Raw genomic sequence first — 13,228 nt, 5'->3', positions numbered from 1 at the left:
ACCATCTACAAGATGCACTGCAGCAACTCTCCAAGGTTTCTTCAGCAGCACCTCCCAAACCCACGACCTCTACCACCTAGAAGTACAAGGGCATGGGGACACCATCACCTGCAAGTTCCCATCCAAATTACACACCATCCTGACTTGGAAATATATCGTCATTCCTTCATCGTCGCTGGGTCAAAATCCTGGAACTTCCTCCTTAACAGCGCTGTGGGAGTGCCTTCACCACACGGAGTGCAGCGATTCAAGACGGCGGCTCACCATCACCATCTCAAGGGCAATTAGGGATGGGCAATAAATGCTGGCCTTGCCAGTGATGCCCACATCCCAGGATCGAATAAAAAAAAAAGTTTATATAGGGTAGAACATGGGTGGTCAGCCAGGAGTACATTGGAATAGTCAAGTCTAGAGGTAACAAAGGTATGGATGAGGGTTTCAGCAGCAGATGAGCAGAGGCAGGGGAGGAGTCAAGTGATGTTATGGAGGTGGAAATAGGCAGTCTTCGTGATGGCGCGGATATGTGGTCGGAAGCTCATCTCGGTGTCAAATATGACACCAAGCTTGCGAATAGTCTGGTTCAGCCTCAGGCAGTTGCCAGGGAGATGGATGGAGTCGGTGCCGAGGGAACAGAGCTCGTGGTGGAGACCAAAGACTATAGCTTTGATCTTCCCGATATTTAGTTGGAGGAATTTTCTTCTCATCCAGTGCTGGGTGTTGGATAAGCAGTCTGACAATTTAGAGACAGTGGAGGGGTCTAGAGAGGTGGTGGTGAGGTAGCACTGGGTGTCGTCAGCGTACATGTGGAAACTGACGCAGTGTTTTCGGACGATGTTGCTGAGGGGCAGCATGTAGATGAGCAATAGGAGGGGGCCAAGGATAGATCCTTGGGGGACACCAGAGATAATGGTGCGGGAGTGGGAAGAGAAGCCATTGCAGGTGATTCTCTGACTATGTCTGGATTGATAAGAGTGGAACCAGGCGAGTGCAGTCCCACCCAGCTGGACGACAGTGGAGAGGCATTGGAGGAGGATGGTGTGGTCAACCGCGTCAAAGGCTGCCTCATAGTTTTGATTGTAAGGGGACAAAGTCCAAATATGATTGCCTAGGATTGGCTACAAGAAATCAAAGTAAATTGGAGTTTAAATTGGAAATAACAACAGAAAATGTTGGAAACACTCAGCAGGCCAGGCAGCATCCATGGAGAGAGAAACAGAGTTAACTGAAACGTTAACTCTGTTTCTCCGCAGATGCTGCCTGGCCTGCTGAGTGTTTCCAGCATTTTCTGTTGTTATTTCAGGTTTCCAGCATCTGTAGTATTTTGCTATTGTATATTTACATTGGAATCTGGTACATCTCAAGAAATCTAGAGATTCAAGTTATACAATTGCCACCAGAAGTTTACTCCCAGAAAACGACCTTTCCCAATTACAGTCTACCCTGAGCTCCCCTAGTCACATGTGAATGGGGGCATGGCCAATTGTCCCTGCAAATTTCCCGATCAGCACTGTAACGCAACACCAGGCCGCAGACTTGCAGTCCAGCACAAGCACAACTTGTCAGTCGCTCTAAAAGTGACCATAGCACTGATACTTTATGCCAGAAGGTCATTCCAGGAAGACTCAGGTGACCTCAATCATGCAAGGCAATAGAAGCAGTTCCAGAGATTTTATTGGCGCCATTCTGGCATTTTTGGGCAGATTGCTCCCTCTTGTGGTATGAATGGGCAACTGACACCTATGAATTTACAGCTGTTGCTGTGTTTTTGCCCCATGTCTGAAACACATTACAATGCCTAGGGGTCGATTTTATGTACTGATGTAAGTTATTTTTAAATGACTAAGAACTGACATTAGTACGATAGCAAAACACTGCAGATGCTGGAAATCCAAAATAACAACAGAGAATGCTGGAAAAACTCAGCAGGTCAGGCAACATCCGTGGAGAGAAACTTGAGTTGACGTTTTGGGTTGAAACCCTTCTTCAAAACTGGATAATCTGACTAGAATGCTAATGTGGTACTAGCACTCAAATTTTGTACATCAGTGTATTTGCAGAATTATTCACAGATCAGGCGTATGAGGCAATAATAGTTGTCGGAATGGAAAATTTGCACGTTAGTTAAATTTAAAGAGATGTAGACAATTAAAGGGAAGTGTTACAATATGGTGACAAAAGTTCAGAAAGCCTTTTGAACAACTCGAAAGGCATTGCAACCCTTTTGCCAAGGCTGAAGGAGCAGAGGAGCAAAAAAAGAAACAGCCAAAATTAAATGGAATCCCACTGCCAAATACGTGAGTGCCGATAATGGTGCTGGGGGGAAAAAACTCAAACCATTGGCACAAAGGCACATGAGAACTTAAATGCCAGGAGAAAAAAGCAAGCAAAAACAAATGAAGGAAAATTGGCCAGAAATGGCATAAAAGCTGTTAAATCAATCTTTTTACTGGCCATTCAGGTTTACTTCAGCGCACAGCAACTCCAGGCACCCATTAGAACTAGTGTGGATCTGGCATAAATACAGGAAAATGATGCAGAAAGTGGTAAGTCATTGCCGTATTATTTGAAGCTCCTGTCTGTTTCAGACGGGAGTTTCCTAAGTTTGTCCACCGGAAGGCCACAGCATGCACAAAAGGCATGTAGTCTTCGCATTACAGATCTTAGTGCCCTTTTTATATGTAATTACTCCTCGTAAACTCGCACACACATAGGACGGTAACAATAGCAAATGCAGCTTGTTGCCTTGTTCCTGAGAAAATGGAGTTTAGGTAATGACTGATCTGCCCCTGCAAATTAAACAAATCCTTAGTTGCTAATTCTGCGGATGTAGTTAGCTTGTGTGTGCTGTGCACAGAATCACAGAATCACAGAAACACAGAAACCCCACACTGCAGATAGAGGCCATTTCGGCCCATCGAGCCTGCACCGACACATATCCCACCCGATCCCCATAACCCCTACACCAACACATATCCCACTCTATCCCCGTAACCCCACGTATTTAATCCCCCTAACACTAAGGGTCAATTTATCATAGCCAATCAACCTAACCCCGCACATCTTTGGACTGTGGGAGGAAACCGGAGCACCCGGAGAAAACCCACGCAAACACGGGGAGAATGTGCAAACTCCACACAGACAGTCACCCGAGGCCGGATTCGAACCCGGGTCCCTGGCGCTGTGAGGCAACAGTGCTAACCACTATGCCTCTGGATCTGGTTTTTGCTTATTCCCCACACTAATCTGCCCCGTAGCATATTATCTACCAATTCACTGAAAGAACAAAATTTACTGGACTGCTGCAATTCAGCTGTAACGACAAGCACTGGGGTCGATATTAAGCCCCCACGGTGGGCGGGAGAGGGTGGAGGGGACTTAGAAATTTAAAATCACGACCCCAACCCACCGTATACGCGCCTGCCACCCTTTTTATAGTGGCGGGTAGCATGCAATGTTCCCTCTAGCTTTTTTGTGCGCGGTCCCTTTAAATTTGCTGCGTGGTACCTTCCAACAGCAACAGCTTGTGAGCGGTCTGCGTGGGACCTCCCAATTGATGCGTGGCCACGTGCCCGCGCAGCTTAAGGGGAACATTGGTAGTGTGCCGTATGTGTGTCCCGTCTTGGAGAGGAGACACTTAATTATAATATTTAAATCAGGCTCCGCTGCAATTGGGAGCCTGATTTAGATATAATGGTTGCTGGCCGGGTTTCCCAGGGCTCCGGAAACCCGGCAGCAAAGTGGAGATGGGACCACTCAGCTCAAAATGGTAAGTGCTTTTTAGAGCACTCCTTGTGGGTCAGGAGGAGCAGAAGTGCCACTCCTGGCCCCTCAGGCAAACATTCTTCCGATCGCGGCCTCTCCTCACAGCCACAATCGGACAACCCCCCACTCCCCCAACCCCTGATCTTTCCCTCTCCAATTGCCACACTGCGACCTCCCCCCACTCCCAACTCCTGATCTTTCCCTCCCTCCCTCCATCCCCAATTGCCGAGCTCCAACCCACCCCCACCAACCCCTGATCTTTCCCTCCCAATTATCAGGCTTCAACCCCCACACCAAGCCCCCAATATTTCCCACCCGATTGCCAGTCTCCGATCCCCACCACCAAGCCCCGATCTTTCCCGATTGCCGGAGACCATCCCCAATGGAATATAAATATGATAATGAGGTCCTGCCGTTAATGTCGACAGATCTTATGGGTTCCCTCAATCCCTCCCACCCCGCTACCATGCTCTCCTGCTCCCTCTTCGCCTCACTGTAAGTATTGGGGCCATTGTCTCTCACTGCAACTTAAAGCACTACACATTTTTTCTGGGTCTTAGTTTAAAAGGATTTGTGTGAAATTGTAATGATGTTTACCATCAGCGCAGAGTGAGAGAGAGCAGCACACGAGGAGAGGGTGGAGAAAACTAGCAAGGTGAAGTCGGTTTGCAAAAAATCAGCTGAACTGAGCTGGGCGTCGGGTGCATATCTTCAGAAGTAAGGGACCTGAGGGTGTGAAGAAAAATGTGGGAGCTTGCTAGGCTGTACAAGTGTAGACCATGGAAAAAGGTATGCAAGAGGATGGGAGGGAGCGGCATGTGGAGAGGCTGAGACAATGAAAGGACACAGAGCACGAAAAGTAAGTGTGAGAACAACAACTGCAGGTAAAAATATAAAAGCAGCAACAGGAGTGAGTGTGAGGGAAAGAGAGACTTTGAAAATACTGGAGACCACTAGGCAATAAGTAAATAAGGAAGTGCAGGAAAGGATATAGGGGATAAAGCTGGGACTGGAGAGTAAGAGCCAGAGAGAGAAAGGCCTCAATTTCTATGGGGGGCGGATGGTAAGGATGCACGGGGGCCTAGTAGCAGGCGATGACACCGGAAAGGTCTGGGATGTGGAGGCTCTGCTGATCTTAACGGAATGGCCTCATTTGAATGAACATTTGCAGAGTCCCGCTCGACACCGCGCCAGATTGACTACCTGGTGGGTTGGCCGGCCGGCCAGCTGGAGTGGGAATCTGGCAGTAAGAGGCCACAGCCAGGGACCCATGGGAATGGTTCCCGGCTGTAAGTGGGAGGAGGGAGGTTCCCTGGCTTCACAGCGGGAGGGACATCGCCGGGATTTCACCTTGCAGGGGGATCGTGGGGATGTCCATGCTGAGGATTCCTCAGAGATCGGGGGGATGCCGGTACTGGGGATTCCCTGAAGATCAAAAGGATGCCGGGGCTGGGGATACCCAAGAACTCCTTGAGGGGCTTGGGGGGAGCACTCCTGCTCCTCCTGGTCCACAAGGAGTAGAAAGACAGGTAAAGTTATGAAATGTTCAGGGCCTGATTCCTCGCCGTAGATATTACGGTGGTCAAGAATGCAGTGGTTTGGTGGTGAGAACTTGGTTTTTAGGATTTTAATCCTTTGCCTGACTCTTTCCTGCCTGTTGGACTGGGGGGACGGTGGGAGGTTAAAATTATGGTCAAAGAGCTTGAGAGAGAAAGGAGACACAAATTGCATACTGGACCTACTTAATGTCATGTTGAGGGTGCCAAAAGCTGAGACAGGGAAGGTGAGTGTGTAGAAATGGCAATGGTGAAAGGCCAAAGTAGAGGGGGTTATGACTGGGAAGACTGTGGCAGAGATCCCTGAGACCAGACCATCTCAGCTACAGAGAGGTGCTGCATTAAAACAGCCAAGAAGAGATGAAACTCTGACGACAGCTGAGAAGAAAGAGAGAGGGGGAAAAATTCAGTTGTTTGTGCCTCCCATTAGCGCCTTAAGAGGGCGCTAATGGGGTGCAAAGCAACTAGCGCTCGGGCGCGGCGATATTTGCGCCGCTCGCAAAATTAACTAGACACTAAACACTACCGCTACGATCTCCTGCGCCGGCAGATCGTGATGTCAGTCTAGTGCGCAACGCCCCGGTAGCACCCGGGACCGGATATTGAGTGGCGCCCCCTGCCTTACTGCCTGCCGCTAGCAACAACAGGTTGAGGGGAGCGTTTTGCAGTCAGAAAGGGACTGGGGGAGCGCTATTTAAAGGTGACCGCTTCCTGCCTTTTTTTGTTGGTGACATTTTTACACCACGCATTCTGAGAGAGAGAGAGAGACTTCTGGAGAGATTCAACGCTGTGTGAAGGGGTTTTGGGTACTGAGCAGCACTTTGCAGGTTCATTTTGATTTGCCCTTCCTTGCTTCACCAGCGCTCTGAGGTAGCGCCTCGCTGCTCGGCCTTTGCGCCTAAAGACAGGTGTGAAGCGCCTGATTTAGCACTTCTATCACCTCCAGGGGCGATAAAAGCCAAGTTTGCCATCGGAGGCGATAATTAACGCCAGGCGCTAAACTTTGCGCACGGCCGATAATGGCGCCCCAAATGGGGCGATACTGAATTTTCCCCCGGAGAGCCCTGAGAGTAACTGAAGAGGGACGGTGCTTTACAAGAGAGACTGTGGACCATCCCATTCAGTTCAAAATATCTCAGCTGATCCTGGGTAGTGGTTTTGTTTGCCAGCTGTGTCTGGCGTGAAGATGTGAGCTGAGCCTGTGAGAATGGCAGTGCCAGTGATTGATTTTAATACTTTGATGGATGGGCAAACTTCCAATTGTGGGTTGATATTGGACTTCCAGTCACTCTGAGGCCAACAGAGTTACTGTACTAGGCTAATTTGCCTCTGTGGTAGGGTTTCATGATACAGGTTGATGTTGACAGATAGCTCAGGAGAAGTTTCTTTGTTGTTATTGCTATATTAAGAATTGTAAAGTTTGTAAACTGCTGTAAATATATTTGCACTGTCCCGTAAGACTGCATGTCCGACGTCCAATCGTGAATGAGTATAAATGTCCTCCAGCTAATTATTGGAAAGACTAAATCCATCATTCGCAGTTCCCACCACTAAGTCCATCTCCGTTCTTGTACTGTCTCAGGCTAAACCAAACTGTTTACAGTCTTGGGCCTAGAAATTTGATGAAGCCAAAAGACAGGTGACGCCACCACAGGCCAAGGTTAACGACCGCCCACAAAAAGAGCACAGGCAACACCGGTATTTTGGTGCTGCCTGCTGATTTAAATGAGCAGAGCGCAGAAGCTCCCGTGCAACGCGCTCTTTCCAGCGGTAACATCATCAGGAGGCCGAAGGTCGCGTCTGAAGGATCGGTGCAGCATTCTCAGGCAGTCACCTATTAATAGTGAAAGACTGTGGCATAGATGTTGTTAAACCGTTGCATTGATATAAATTTTTAAAAAGGAAACATGAACCTCTTGGTTACGAGTTTACTGGTGTAAATCATGCAGAAAAGAGTTGAATTAAATGTTTTAACAACAACAGACTTTTGAAGAACTTTTGCTGAGAATATGGTGTTAAATTTTCCTTAATTCTTGGCTTTTTAAAAACTGACTTCAAAACTTTGCACCTTATTTTATCAGTTCCTAAACTAGAAAACCCAATTTATAAAATTTAAGGAAATGCTGCTTTGATTTTTTCCTGAGATTCTTACAACTCTAGAACATTAGAGTTTATTTTAAAAGTATTGTTTGACTGATTGGAGGGAGATTTGGGGCAGGATTTTCATTGGGCCGTGGAGGCGGGATTGGAGGCGTGTGGGGGTTAAAATCCCGAAATCGGGGGTCCCGACCCCATCCCGCACCCAACCTGCCTCCATGCCAGTTTCAAAGGAGGCGGGTACCCGCCCCGCATTGGGACCCGCCCCCCCGAGGCGGGAAGGGGATTAGTGCCAATTAACTGCCTGTTAACAGGTAGTTAACAGGCAGTTTTTAGCCTAATCTCTGTTTTTAATTTTGAAGTGTGGGATTCCCAACGGCTCCAAACCATGCCAAGTTAGAGGAGGCGGACCGTCGGGATGAAGAGCTTGGAGAGATCGAGATGTCCGGTGTTCAGGTGAGTGATGGGTGCATAAGTGCAAAGGTAAGTGTGTTTGGTATGTGTAAAGTGTTTAAAGAAGTTTTACATACCTTTACTTACCTTTACAGCCTTCCTTCCTTCAGGTCTCGGGAGTCCCTCATCTCACCGGCACGGAAAGCAGAATGGCTGCGAGCTGTCAAAAATTGCAGCATTCAGCTTTCTGTTCCGGGGAGATCTCTAAATCATCCTGAGAGGAAGGAATTAACTTAGAGTACAGATTGTCAGTGTTTGACAGCTTCAAACAGCTGTGAAACGCTTTTATTTCATCTGTCAAAAGGTCTTGACATATGAAATATCAATCTGTGACGTTACCTGTTGCCGGGTGGCCCTTAATTGGCCTGCTGAGCCCGCTGGGCGGGCTCAACAAGGTCAATCAAGTTAAAATCGCGTGGGTTGGCTAGAACTCGATGGAGGCAGGGCTACAACCCCGAAAGTTGTAGTCCCGCCTCCTACCCGACTCCTCAGTGAAAATCCAGCCCTTGATGCGTCTCATTGGAAGTAGTTTTCACTCCAGTTACATAGTCTGAGCTCTCCAAAGTTACCAATTATCTCAGCAGCTGTTTACTATATGGTTTATAGCTCACCGCCGCTTACTCCCGGTTCTACGCACTGTCAACGGCTACACGCACGGGCGTGCTTTGGAGAGGGCGGTACGAGGAGTGACGGTGCCCAAAATTGATGAGCGTGTGTCAATTGGACATTGCACGCCAATTGATGTCACACTCCGGGTAATTAAAATATTTGCAGTGAGCGTAGGCAGCGGAAGTGCTGCCGACCTGCCCAATATGGTGGCCGCTGTGTTCCGTGTGGGAAGTGGGCGAAAGTGAGGCGGCCGCCATTTTTTCTTCAAAACTGGCTATAACGGCCGGCGCTAAAGGTTCAAATTTCTAGGCCTCAGTGACTTGTTCAACCATGAGCTGAGTTTCTGACCCCATATTCTCTCCATCACAAAGACTGGCCACGGTCACCTTAATAACATTGCCCGCCTCTGCCCCTAACTCAGATCCTCTGCATTGGAACCTTCAAACATACCGTTGTCACCTCCAGACATTACTCTAATGCTTTCTTGGCCAGTCTCCCTCCTCCGTAAACTTCACCTTATACAAAAACATGGCCATCGGTTTAGGAGGAGGTGGAGCCAGGGGCAGAGAATCCCTACATTGGGAGTGTCTACACTCTGGACCTTCAATGGGTATGGTTGGCGGAGGTACACCAGGTGGAAGTGGGGCCCAGCAAGCCACCTCTGCTGGACTTTCCAGCATCTTTACTATGGCATGGAAGTCTGCCATGAGCAGGCAAATTAGGGAACCTCTCCCTGATGCCACAAAGTTTGCCAGAGTCAATGATGGCGGTTTCTGATGCATATCGTGGCTGTGATGTGCCCCATCATAGATTTTCTGGGCCATACTCTTTTAATACCTCCATGGCCATGCCTCTCCATACCATTTTAGCTTCCTCCAGCCCTACAATTTTCTCCTCCAAATTCTCTGTTCCACTAATTCCAGCCTCCGGTGCATTCTCTTCACTTTTCATCCCACTTTTGGCAACCACGCCTTCAGCTGCCAAAGTCGCTCTTTCTAAGATTCTCCCAAGTGTCTCTCTACATGCCTCTCTTCTTTTAAGGCAATCCTTAAAACCCACGTCTCGTCTTGAATATCTCTTAATGTCTCTTCAGCCCTCAGACCTTCCCTTTTGTTCTTTCATCCCCTCCCCCATTTCCCAGCCCCCAAACTGGCCTTTTCACAGAAATCACAGAAATCACAGAAACCCCACAGTGCAGATAGAGGCCATTTCGGCCCATCGAGCCTGCACCGACACATATCCCACCCGATCCCCGTAACCCCACGTATTTAATCCCCCCTAACACTAAGGGTCAATTTATCATAGCCAATCAACCTAACCCGCACATCTTTGGACTGTGGGAGGAAACCGGAGCACCCGGAGGAAACCCACGCAAACACGGGGAGAATGTGCAAACTCCACACAGACAGTCACCCGAGGCCGGATTCGAACCCGGGTCCCTGGCGTTGTGAGGCAACAGTGCTAACCACTATGCCACCGTGCTTTTAATCTGTTTCATTCCCTGTTTTTTTCTCAGTTCTGAAGAAGAGTTTCGACCTGAAACATTAACTCGGTTTCTCTCTCCACGAATGTTGCCTGGCCTGCTCAGTTTTTCCAGCGTTTTCTGTTGTTATTTCTTAAAACCCACCTCTTTGGCCAAGCTTATTGTGAATCACCCTAACCTTTCCTCTTTTGACTTGATGCCCATTTCCCTCATAGCTCTCTGAAGCATCTTGGGACATTTTCTGATGTTAAAAGTACTATATAAATGCAAGTTGTTGTTATTGTGGTTGCTGACTGTTTATTTACCTGTTCTATGTTAAATAAATTGGTTTGTAGCCTGAGTCTCTGTTGAGTCTGTGCTTTCAAATGTAGTTATGCTGAATAACTGGACACAGACAACAGAATACTTAAACAGGTCTTTAGTAACTGAGGGTCAGGGCTGAACTGAAATACACTTTGCTCTACAGGGTTTATATACCGGTGTGGTCACCACCGGCACTACAATATACAGGAGCCATCAGAAAGTAGTCCATCACCTTAAGGTAGTCTCTTAAGGTGGTACAGGTTACATACACTACAATTCCTCCCCTTTTAGCTTAACAGTGCACACCCCAAATTAAACATAACATGGATAACATATATACAACTTTCATACAAAACTGTTCAAAGATTCAGTCTCTGAGGAGGCCTCCTGATCCGGGCCGGATAACGCCTTTCAGGGGTCTCTGGTTCTCGTTGCTGGGGTGACTCATCCATTTGATCTCTTATGGACTGAACATCATCATGTACGTTCGAGTCTGAGGTAGATGCTACAGGCTCAATAACTTCTTCAACTGGTGTCTCTGCCGTAGACATGGGGTCGACCCTTGTTCTCGATTCCACAAGTTGGTCAGCATGACGTCGTATTACGTTCTCACCAACGTCTACCGTGTACATCAAGGGTCCTTGTCGGGCACGAATTGTTCCGGATTGCCATTTATCATTCCTATAGTCCCTGGCCAACACTGGTTGTCCTATTTCGAAACTCCGAGTGGCCTTGTTATTTACGTGCTGGAATTGTTTGTTTTCGACTTCCCTACGCACATTGGGTTTTAACAAATCCAACCGGGACCGCAACCTCCTGTTATAGAACATTATGGCAGGGCTTTGATTTGTCACTGCATGCGTGGCGTTTCGATATGCCATCAGGAAATTGTCCACCTTGTGTTGTAGTGGAATATGGTCTTCGCTCATGGCCTTTATTGCCTTTTTGAACATTTGTACAAATCTCTCGGCCAACCCATTGGTAGCCGGATGATATGGGGCAGATGTATAGTGTTTCACCCCATTCTTTTTCATGAATTTCTGGAATTCTTCTGACACGAACTGTGGTCCGTTGTCTGAACATATTTGTTCAGGCAACCCATTCCTTGCAAATATGGTTCTTAGAACTGCGATTGTCTTTTCAGAGGTAGTGGTCGACATCTTAATCACTTCTGGCCATTTAGAATGTGCGTCTACCGCTATCAAAAACATGGAATCCATGAATGGACCTGCAAAGTCGATATGCACACGTTGCCATGGGGTTGAAGGCCATTCCCACGGATACAGCGGTGCAATTGGAGGTGCGTTTTGAACTTTTTGGCACCCTGAGCAGCTTTTAGTCAGATCCTCTATTTGTTTGTCGATACCTGGCCACCACACATAAGCCCTAGCAAGGCCTTTCATCTTGACTCCCCCCAGATGACCTTCATGCAGTTCCTTCAGAACTCTCTCCCTTAATTTAGGAGGAATAATCACCCTTGTTCCATACATCAATGTTCCTTGACAGACGGACAGCTGTTCGCGTCTGGCTGAGAATGCAGGTAACAGTGGTTCGCCATGTGCTGGCCATCCCTTCACTGTCAAATCGTAGACCCGGGACAGTGTCGGGTCGTTTCGGGTCTCTCTCTCAATACTCGCATTGGTGACTGGTAAGCATTCGATGATGGTCGAGTGAAATATCTCGACAGGGTCAACTGCCGGTGCCTCTTCCGCTGTAGGTAGTGGCAGGCGCGACAGCCCATCAGCATTACCATGTTGCTTTGTACCTTTGAATTCGATATCATATTGATGTGCCCCTAGGAAAAGGGACCATCTCTGAAGCCTCTGTGCCGTCATAACCGGAACACCCTTCTTAGGGTTAAAAATGGAAACCAACGGCTGGTGATCTGTCAGCAGCGTAAATCTTTGGCCTTGCAGGTAATGGTTACATTTCTTAACTCCCCACACGAGGCTGAGAGCCTCCCTATCTATCTGAGCATAGTTGCGCTCTGCGGAGGTCAATGATCTGGATGCGACCGCGACTGGCCTTTCCAAGCCATTTGGCAACTTATGTGATAGCACTGCCCCGATACCATATGGAGAAGCATCACAAGCTAAACGAGTAGGCAGCGTTGGGTTAAAGTGAGCCAACACTTCCTTAGAGGTGATCAGTGCCTTGCTTTTTTGAAAAGCCCGCTTACAGTCCTCGCTCCACTTCCATGGTACTCCCATTTGCAAAAGAGTGTTCAGCGGGTGTAACACCGTGGATAAATTTGGAAGAAACTTGTGGTAATAGTTAATCAACCCAAGGAACGACCTCAACTGGGATACATTTTCCGGAGCGGGAGCTTTCACAACAGCTTCGATCTTGTCAGGTGACTTATGAAGCCCCTCCTGGTCAATGACGTGGCCGCAGTACGAGATTCGCTTCTGAAAGAACTCACATTTCTGGCGATTAACTCTGAGTCCATATTCTTTCAATCTGGTGAGCACCTGCTCCAAATTCGCGAGGTGTTCCTTATCATCATCTCCTGTAATCAGAATGTCATCCAGGTAGCATTGTGTGCCTGGAATTCCCTGTAATACCTGCTCCATGGCCCTTTGCCAAATCGCTGGAGCCGATGCCACTCCAAAAACCAGTCTATTATACCGATATAAGCCCTTATGTGTGTTGATCGTGAGATACTGGCGTGACGCTTCATCAACTTCCATCTGTAGGTACGCCTGCGCCAGGTCTATCTTGGTGAAGTGTTTCCCGCCAGACAGCGAAGCGAAGATATCCTCAATCCGCGGAAGCGGATATTGCACCATGTGAAGAACCGGATTAACAGTGATCTTGAAATCGCCACAGATGCGAACCTTCCCAGGTTCCCCCGGCTTGTTGCTCAACGAACGCTTCATGACGGGAACAATGGGTGTGGCCCATTCGCTCCAGTCCACCTTTGACAGTACTCCTGAACGTTCTAGCCCTTCCAGCTCTGCTTCCA

The sequence above is a fragment of the Somniosus microcephalus genome, chromosome 13 (genome assembly GCF_052327205.1).
Source record: "Somniosus microcephalus isolate GS21.2 chromosome 13, FLI_Smic_1.0, whole genome shotgun sequence".
Classification (NCBI taxonomy): Eukaryota; Metazoa; Chordata; class Chondrichthyes; order Squaliformes; family Somniosidae; genus Somniosus; species Somniosus microcephalus.
Note: the sequence above shows the minus strand (reverse complement) of the source record.